Here is an 8,941-nt window from a genome sequence, read left to right on the forward strand (position 1 = left end):
GCATCTCTGGGTACTCTGCCTCATTCACGGTGGTGGCCGAGAGGTAAGGGTTTGCAGCGATCCCTATCTTCCACTCCGAAAGCCTCCACAACACCCAGGAACAGCTCCCGTAGCCGCCGTACTTCTCTGTATTTGCCGACCCGTCAAATTACATGACGAATCCACCGTAATTCCGTGGAAGGCTTGCTTAAATCAATGACGGGTCCTTACGTATAGTCGGAGAGCTCTTCCTTGGAGGCGCCACCGGCGCGAGTGAATCTTCTAGGTCGACGGAACTCGTGATGCAGGACTGCAGTAGCTGCGCGAAGGCGACATCTTTCTCCTTCACGCGCTGTACCTTTAAGTATCACTGCGAAAGCAGCACTGCGATCTGGACTGCGCGTCCAAAGAGAAACTTCGATTTATGTACCCACTCTAACGTCGAGAATCGTGTATAGACATGTAGCGTCTTTCCTGCCAGCTGGACGCAGATCTTCATTAGCAATAGTAACGCCTCGGAAAGAAGACAACCCGTGGCCTCCGGTTCCGGTGGCGCAGGCCACGGCCAGGTGGACAAAGACTCCCCGGCCACCAGTAGAGGCGCTATGCCTACTGAAAAGCGCTAAGTCTTCGTGATGGGTGTGCAGGTTGTGTACACTACGGGACTTAGCCCAGAGAGACGTAATTCTCTCAAACCGCTGAAGGGCAGTGATGGGCTGCTGGTACTTCACTCGGTGTACGGGGGTACGGTACTTCCTGAACGTTTGATAAGTTCTGGGGCGCTGATACGCCGCCGGAACGACGCTTGGCATAGGCACACCCGACTGCACTCTATGTCAGAGTGGCGATCGTGGGCTGGTCCTTGGTGGACTTGTGGTGAAGTGCTTCTCAGAAATGAGAGACAGGATCTGACAAGGAGTCATTATCACAGATTACTGACAACACCCGGTGGTTAGGGTGGATCTGAATTGCCCAACATGGAAGGATCTGACAAGGAGTCATTATCACAGATTACTGACAACACCCGGTGGTTAGGGTGGATCTGAATTGCCCAACATGGATCCGTGCTGCTCGAAGTGAATTGGGCCGAGGTAACGTGGTATCCGATATGGTTCGACGATGGATCTGATGATAATGGTGGCTCAGAATATGAAGGACGAAAGAGGAACATGGTTGGTGGCGGTACAGCAGAGACCGACCCAAGGGAAACTCGGATCCCTCTCACCCAATTATACCGAGGGATTCAGGATATACCGTGTGCGGGTGGATCGAGTGGGGGTCCTATGGAAGAAAGGCTGTGGATGTCATGTGCAGGTCGATATGGTATCAACAACAAAAGAGAAGCAAGATCCACCGTCATATGCCTCAGATCCCACTTTGCCAAGTCCGGATCCAATGGATTGAGGATCCCACATGGATCCAGGATATGGAGATGGTGGATGCAACGGATTTCGAACTTTCGTGGAGTGATGGAGACCGCAGACATTCGTAAGATGATGTTGGGAGATTGGAGGACTCAGATCCATGATGAGTGTACACTTGCAGTAAGGTGGATCAAAGTGACCTGGATCCAGGATAGTGTACCCATAATATGGCGACCTTATTATGATTACGCCATGGATCCGGTGGTCCGATGCTGACACAGCTGGGGTGATGCACCAAGGCGAAAAAGGGCATGCAGCCGAGCCTGGTTGGGGATTTAGCAGGTAAAAGACATAGAGGGTAGAAATCCAGGCAGGTATAGGCTTAATTATGAATCAGATTTCAATTTGCACAGCATCACGCAAGTGCCTTCCTGTCCTCAAGAATCGGAACTACATTGGCCGTACGAGCACGGTGAAGATTGGGAATTGCGAATCTAGCGTTGGTAGCGATAACTAGATAATACATTGGCCAGATCCTACAACCTAGTGAGCGTTCCTTTACACGTGCAGATCCGAAAGGTTAACCGGATTTCCTACTTGGCCGGCAGCACCCTAGAGGTTCTCAGCTCTCAAGATCCCGTCACAAGAGGCGGCAAGTACGACGAAAAGGGATCACAAAGGCAAGGGACACACCCGCAAGGCAACCCTACGGCCAGATCCACGATCTAGGCCCTGGATCCATAAGCTCAAATATTTGCTTAAGATCCAGAACCATCCACGGACACAGAGTGAAGATTTTCCACTGCTGCTCCACCCCATCCCCACGTCTCGCCAAGACGCTCAAGCTTCACCACTTGAACTCTTCGGAAGTTACCGAGAGAGCAAGATCCCGCCCTACAGACGGGTACACAAGGTGAGGAAAGTTCAGCAGATCACGAATCATCGGGGGGGGCCTCCGTTAGTCGGTGTCTGGGCGCTGTTGGTAAGTTGGATCCAGCCATCTCGCAAATTTTGCTGATCCCGCTACACCACAATGGGGCGCGTGCCCGGATCGTTTGGTGGCTCGGGATTTCACCGTGATTTCCAAGAAGATGCTCAAGTGAAGATTAAGCCACTTGCGTTTGTGGCCTGGGCACCCTCATACCTTGTCGGCCAGGAAACGACTCGTCGCAGCTTTGAAGTGCCGTTGCAAGTACTTGATGAGGTGTCCGAGGACACTGTAGCCGTAGTCTGGTCTACTGGCGGGGAAGGATTCGTGAGACGATTAGCTTGAACCCGATCCGACGGTAATCCCACTGGCTTCTTGCTGGAGCTGGCTCGATCCTGGATGGATGGTATCAGATCGCGGGTATGGCGCCCTGGATTCCGCGTTTTCACACTTGAGGGCGCCTCCTGTCCTCGGATCCTTGCCCGCACTTCCAGCATTGACGCCCCAGAGGGACCTAAGGTCATGCGTCGCGGTTCGGAAGACGTATCTGACCCATCCGCAGCCGCGGATTCGTAGTTAGAGGATGCCGCTTGGCTGATCCCCGGCGACGACACCGAATTCATAGTGTGCGACCTTTCTCCGGTGATGGATTTAACTCTGACGAAGAGGTCTCGCGTCGCGGATACTATGAGATCCAAGTCTAGCTCGAAGATATCCTCTGCGTCGAGCTCACCAGCTACGATGCCTGAATCCGTAAGCAAACGTAATAGATCTTTGACTGCCACCAACTTGTTCGCCGTATTCGTTGGTGCTCTCACCGGCTCCCTTGGATCTTCGAGCTGGCGTGGATTCAGGATCCGCATGACAGGAACTTGATACAGAAAGTCGCGTAAAGCTTGGTGGCGATATACAAACTCGAGATCCTTGTCGGACCAGCTTGACCTGGATCCGGTTTGGTCTTCTTCCGACTCTGGGGCTTGCATTTTCTTCCACGTAGTCTTACTCGTATCGGTGTTCTTTCTCGTCTTTTACGACGAGCGGGCTTGGGTTTAGGTACGGTGTTGGCTTGACCGGTGAATCTGTCAATGCATACCGATTCGTCTTCACTGTCCCTTGTTTTGCTAGCGGATCTTGACTTGCGTCAACATCCGCAGGGGTCCCCAGGTAAAGAGCCCACTCCATCTGAGTACGTCTCGTTCAGTCCTCGTTGCGCCATAAAATACTTTATTACGAGCGTCAGCGGCCGGAACGATGGTCTAGTGGGCAAGTTCTTCAACGTTCAGCCCAAGACTACCTGATCCTCATCACTCTTTGGCGCCACTTTATAAATACGCGATTTTCTTCCGCAAGCTTGCGAAATTCTTCCGCTAGCTTGCGAGTTTCTTCCGCTCGCTTACGATCTCGTTCGCGATTTTCTTCCACTAGCTTGCGAGTTTCTTCCGCTAGCCTGCGAGTTTCTTCTGCTCGCTTACGATCTCGTTCGCGATTTTCTTCTGTCAGCCTCGCGTAATACCTTTGCGCACGGTGTTCCGATCCTTAACGACGCCAATATGTCCAAAAGACGGTGCTGTCTTGCGAAGCAGCAGTCAGTGATGAGTTACTCTCAGCGCATTGAAGTTCCTCGGTGAGCTTGCCTGTCGCTGTATTCGCTACGGCTTGCACTCGACACACCGTGCTGGGATCGGTGTAGTTGAATGGTGGCGTGCTGGGATGGTAGCGCCGCCCTGGAGGCTGAGGCTTCATGTTGCCTTCTTCTCTTGGGTTGGTTTCTCTTTCTGAACGAAGTTGTAGTCACACTTCAAGATTGTGAAAATTAATAACTTGTTAGGTACGCTGACAGTGTTTGAGAGTGGATGCTCAAACATGACCTCTATAAATAGTTATTGAACGCGAAAAATCCCCTTTGAAAAAAGTGCATTCTGATATCTGTGGCCCACTCCCGTGCTTAGTCGTACTGACTGTCGCTATTTTCTGATCTTTATTGATAACTTTTCTCGATACATGTTCACTTACCCAACTCGGAATCGTAGCGATACGTCCATATTACTATCAAATCAGCTTCACGACGCCATATTTGCAGTTTACGGGGTGCTGCGCGAGCCTTCAAAGATATCGGCTCGATTTCAAAGTGCTGTGGACTCCGTAGCGAGAGCAGACGAGGTGGTCGAGGATGGCATGGTGGCGCTGCGCTAGCTCTTCGCGTGGCAAAGCGCAAGTCAGATCCGGCATGCTCTCACTCCGAACTTGCTCGTTGGGCAACGGAGCGCTTTAAGACCCCCCAAGCAGAGATGGATGCCACTTTTCTTTAGAATGCTGCTCACTTCTGCCATCATTGTTGTGTCCATGTGGAAATGAGGCGAGTAGTGCGTATTCACCACTTTCCACGTTGCTGTCGATTTGGCAGCATCTCGAGCTAATTGTTTCAAAGAATCAGCTTGCCACGCCTCGATCTGTGCCATGCAGGCGTCGAACATGTCGGTGTCTCCTCCGGCACACAAAACGTCCCCGCGAGCCACATTCGAGCAGCTCTGACTGCCAGCATACTTCATTGTATAGCCGTAGCACTGGCAACAGGTTTGCTGAGCACCTAGATCCGGATCCGGATCCACCTCTCTTCCGTCGACAAAGTTCCTCCCAGGACTCCATCGATCCACGGATCTTGCTTCATTAAGCAGCGTCTTCGTCGATCCGACCTCCGATGACGCCTCTTCCCCTGGTAAAGGGAGACAACCCAATGATGAGCTCGACCCAGATGATCTTGATGTCCCATCCCTTTTGCCAGCGGCGGTAGCAACAGCTGCAGCCGGGACGGATGGATTGTCTATGATCCAGAGGGTACGGATCGTAGCCATATCGGTTCTAAAGGGGTTCACGGGCACGTATTAAGACTAAGACCGAGCGCGAACATGGATCAGCAAAGTCAAGTCAGCCCTCATGAGAGATCAAGCGTCGGATGCAGAAAAGTGTCTGACATGTGCGGTCTTGCTGGCGGGGCCAGCCAGAAACCGTTATCAACAGCTGGGCAGATCAACTAAGAACAAGTGAGCGGATTTGCTACGCAGTTTCCAAACGCAGTACTGTGGATTGGGGGTGTCGGTAGCGCGATAATACTACCCTGCTCGCCGACGATCGGACGAGTTTCCGCTAGAGTATCTTCATCGGCTAAATGTGGCCGGTCTACGTGCCAAGTTGAAGATCAAGGATGGGGGATCCAAAGTTCTACGGGAACACGTGGACTATTACATCGAAACCGTGGCAGATGTCGATCTGGCTGACCGGTTGACACTGTTGCGACTTCCAGACGCCGATGAGCTCGAAGAAGTGCTACGGGCAGTGGATCGGGCAAAACACCGCCAGCAAAAGGCGGCTGTCGGATCTGGCAAGTATCGCCTAAAGGCTCCGACACCAACGGCCCCGGCTCGACGTGTCCACCAAGTCATGACGCCCGACTCAGGAACCGAATCGGGATCTGATGGTTCGGCCTTTGATCCAGAGGATTACCGCAGAGTCTGTCTCACCGCTCCAACGATCGTACGGCGAAGACAGGAGACAATGGCCTCACTGGTGATTCCTTATCCGGGGGCCGTGGGATGTACAGATCTCGAGATCTCATGAACGGGACAGGACAAATCAAGTGCTCGCAGTGTGTATCCCGGAAGCACCCAGAAGCTGGATGTTGGAAACATCTGGTTTGTGAGAGTGTGGCAAAAACGATCATCCCGGGGGTCACTGTTTCTACGTGTGGCAAGTGCCCGATGGAGGGGTTCTACAACCAGATCCGCCAATGGTTTGATCCTGCCAAGCACAGAGGGATGTTGCCAGAAGTGGCCGAGAAGATGTTAAACTAGGACGCTCGCCGGGTTTGAATCCGGTACGAGCCGAGCGTTCTAGGTATTGCATTTATGCATTTGTGAACAAGACGCCGCTAGATCCAGGGAGCAGGCTCCGAGATCCAGTCGATAATACACGTGATCTACATAAAGTGTCAGTTGCCAAGATCTCTAGCTTACGCCAAGTGGACAAATTTGCAAGATCCGAAGTCTCTTCAGCCCTATATCTACAAAGTGGAGAAGCGCGCGGTTATTGGGAGAAGCGGCAACATGGCCGATGGTTTGAGCCTACCAAGGGTGAGGTCACTGTAGATCCACCTAAGGTTTGTCAGGTCATTGAATCCCGTGGATCTGAAGACGTTGGATATACGGATCTGCTGACAGGGGAATCCCGTGGATACTGGAAGTACCATGCCCCAGGAAAGTGGTTCCGACAAGCCAAGGTAGGAGGCAAGGTCAACAATGAAAAAGCGATCCTACTCCTAGATGGTGGTGCCGAGGTGTCTATACTCGATACCACCTTTGCTCGTAAGGTTGGGTGTCTAGTCGATGGGAGTCGGATCCAAAGCTGTGTTAGGATTCGTGAAGGCGTGTACCGTACGAATGGAAGAACGCGGATCAAGATCACGTTGGCGGGTTGTTTGGTGTGTTGGTTCGATATTTGGGTCGGAGATCTCGCGGGTCGAGATGCTTTTCTTGGAATGGATTTTATGGTACCAGCCGGGGTAAGGTTGGATCTGGCAGATGGGACACTGTGCTTCCCAGATGAAATGCGGATCCAGCTCTGTGGGCGACGACCGTTGTACGGGGCGAAGATGAGGATCATAAGGGCAGCCAAAACGACCTGGATCGAGCCCGGGAAACCTGGGAATTATCGGATCGGATGAAATGGGTGGAACACGAGAAACGGTGGAGAGAAGTGGGTGCCTACAGTGATCCAAGGACCGGGTCGATCGCAGTATCTCCAGGTTACGAATGTCAGCTACAAGAGACTATTACTAGATCACTATAAGAAAATTGGGCGATGGCTAGCAAAGGATGGTATCACTAGGCGACCTGGGTATGTGCCAGTTGGATCTCGTCGCTATAGAGAATGGCAGAATCTAGCGTATGAAGCGACTACCGAGACTGAACCCTCGGGGAGGTGGAAGCCCCGGCTGATCCGACCGCCCCCCCCCCCTTGGTGGACCGACCTTCATATCGAACTCCGCGGAAGATCTTACTGAGCGATCGTCGGATTGGGATCCAAGTGGTGGAGACTGGATCTGAAACAGCTGGAGATACCCAGCGCCGGTCCCCAGGTAACCAGGTGTCGGTGGATGGGGGATCGCAAGTGATTGAAGCCGACCCGCTGGATCCTGCTAATCCGCAGTTGGATCCGAACTTTCCATTGGACAGAATGCCTGGATTCCTGTCAAGAGTGTCAACACTGGTTAAACGGGAGCCATCGTGTGTAAGCATACAAGAAGACCAAGTTGATCCAGAAGACACTTCCCCAGGTACCAGAATATCCGATTCAATAAAAACCGAAGGGTTGAATGAAGAGGTGAAATCGCGGTGCTTGGATCCAGCGGTGGGTCCGACAAAGACTGAGGATAAACAGGTATGTTACCATGAACGCGGGGATCTGCACGCCGAAGATATTGGGGAAGGTATGGCGGTAATCCCAGAGGTGCCACTGACCACAGAGAAAGTCACGATTGACGATATTCAGGTGGATTCGGGAGCGAACGAAACCGCGGAAGTGGACCGACTACGTCAGAAAATCTGGGAGAGCCGACATCTGCTAATTGGTACAGGTAATGTATTGCCATCAGCTACACGCGGAGCCAAATGTGACATCGATGTCGGCGACGCGAAGCCGATTGCTCAAAGGGTGCGGAAGGTGGCATCCCAGTTCCGAGAAAAGCTGTCGGATCTGATAAAAGATCTGTTGCAAGCCAAAATCATCGGTTTCTCAACCTCCCCGTGGGCGTCGCCTGTGGTGATCATTATTAAGAAGAACGTGGTGGATATACGTCTGTGTAGTGATTATCGGATGGTTAACGGTCTGGCCAGACGGATGGTATACCCGATGCCTCTAATCGATGAGCTATTGGAAGATTTGGATAAAGCACTCTGGTACTACTCTTTAGACATGACGAGTAGATTTTGGGTGGTGACTAGGACGGATAGAGCTCGCGCAATCTCCGCATTCATCACACCATTTGGACTGTTCGAATGGAACCGGATGCCGTTTGGATTGAAGAACGCACCCCAGATCTATCAGCGTCTGGTTGACAATGCCCTCTACGGATTTACTTGAATCACGAAACCCGAAGGTGGTGGATCCGGAGAAGCTGTTGCGGAGGTAGATCCATTCGAAGCAGGCGATTCAGGCGACCTGGGGACACCATTCGTGCTGGGGCGCAGATCCTATATCGACAGCATCTTAATCCCGGCGGAAGTGTGGGATCAGTCGTGCGAGAGAGTGAAATCTTTACTGGAGGCGTGTAATAAATGGAATCGCTCTCTAGCTCTCTCTATAGCGTGGTGAAGAGTTATTGGGAAATGCGCAAGATGGATTATTTGGGTCATCGAGTTTCCAAAGAGGGATTGGAGGCGAACCTAAAGATATGTCTTCGTTGGCAGATTTGGCTTTCCCGCCGTCGCTTCGGGCGATGCCATCCTTCTTGGGCAGTTTGAAATACTACAGTCGGTTCATCGAGGATTACGCACTTTTCGCTGCAGTCCTCTATGAATTGAGGGAGGTGGATTTTGCTGCGATGGCCACTTCGGCTGTCCGGATCAAGAATTAACAAGCTCTGGCCCTAGAGAACTCAGATCCACGAGGGGATGTG

Source organism: Phytophthora infestans, genomic scaffold (genome assembly GCF_000142945.1).
Source record: "Phytophthora infestans T30-4 supercont1.49 genomic scaffold, whole genome shotgun sequence".
In the NCBI taxonomy this organism is placed as follows: Eukaryota; Oomycota; class Peronosporomycetes; order Peronosporales; family Peronosporaceae; genus Phytophthora; species Phytophthora infestans.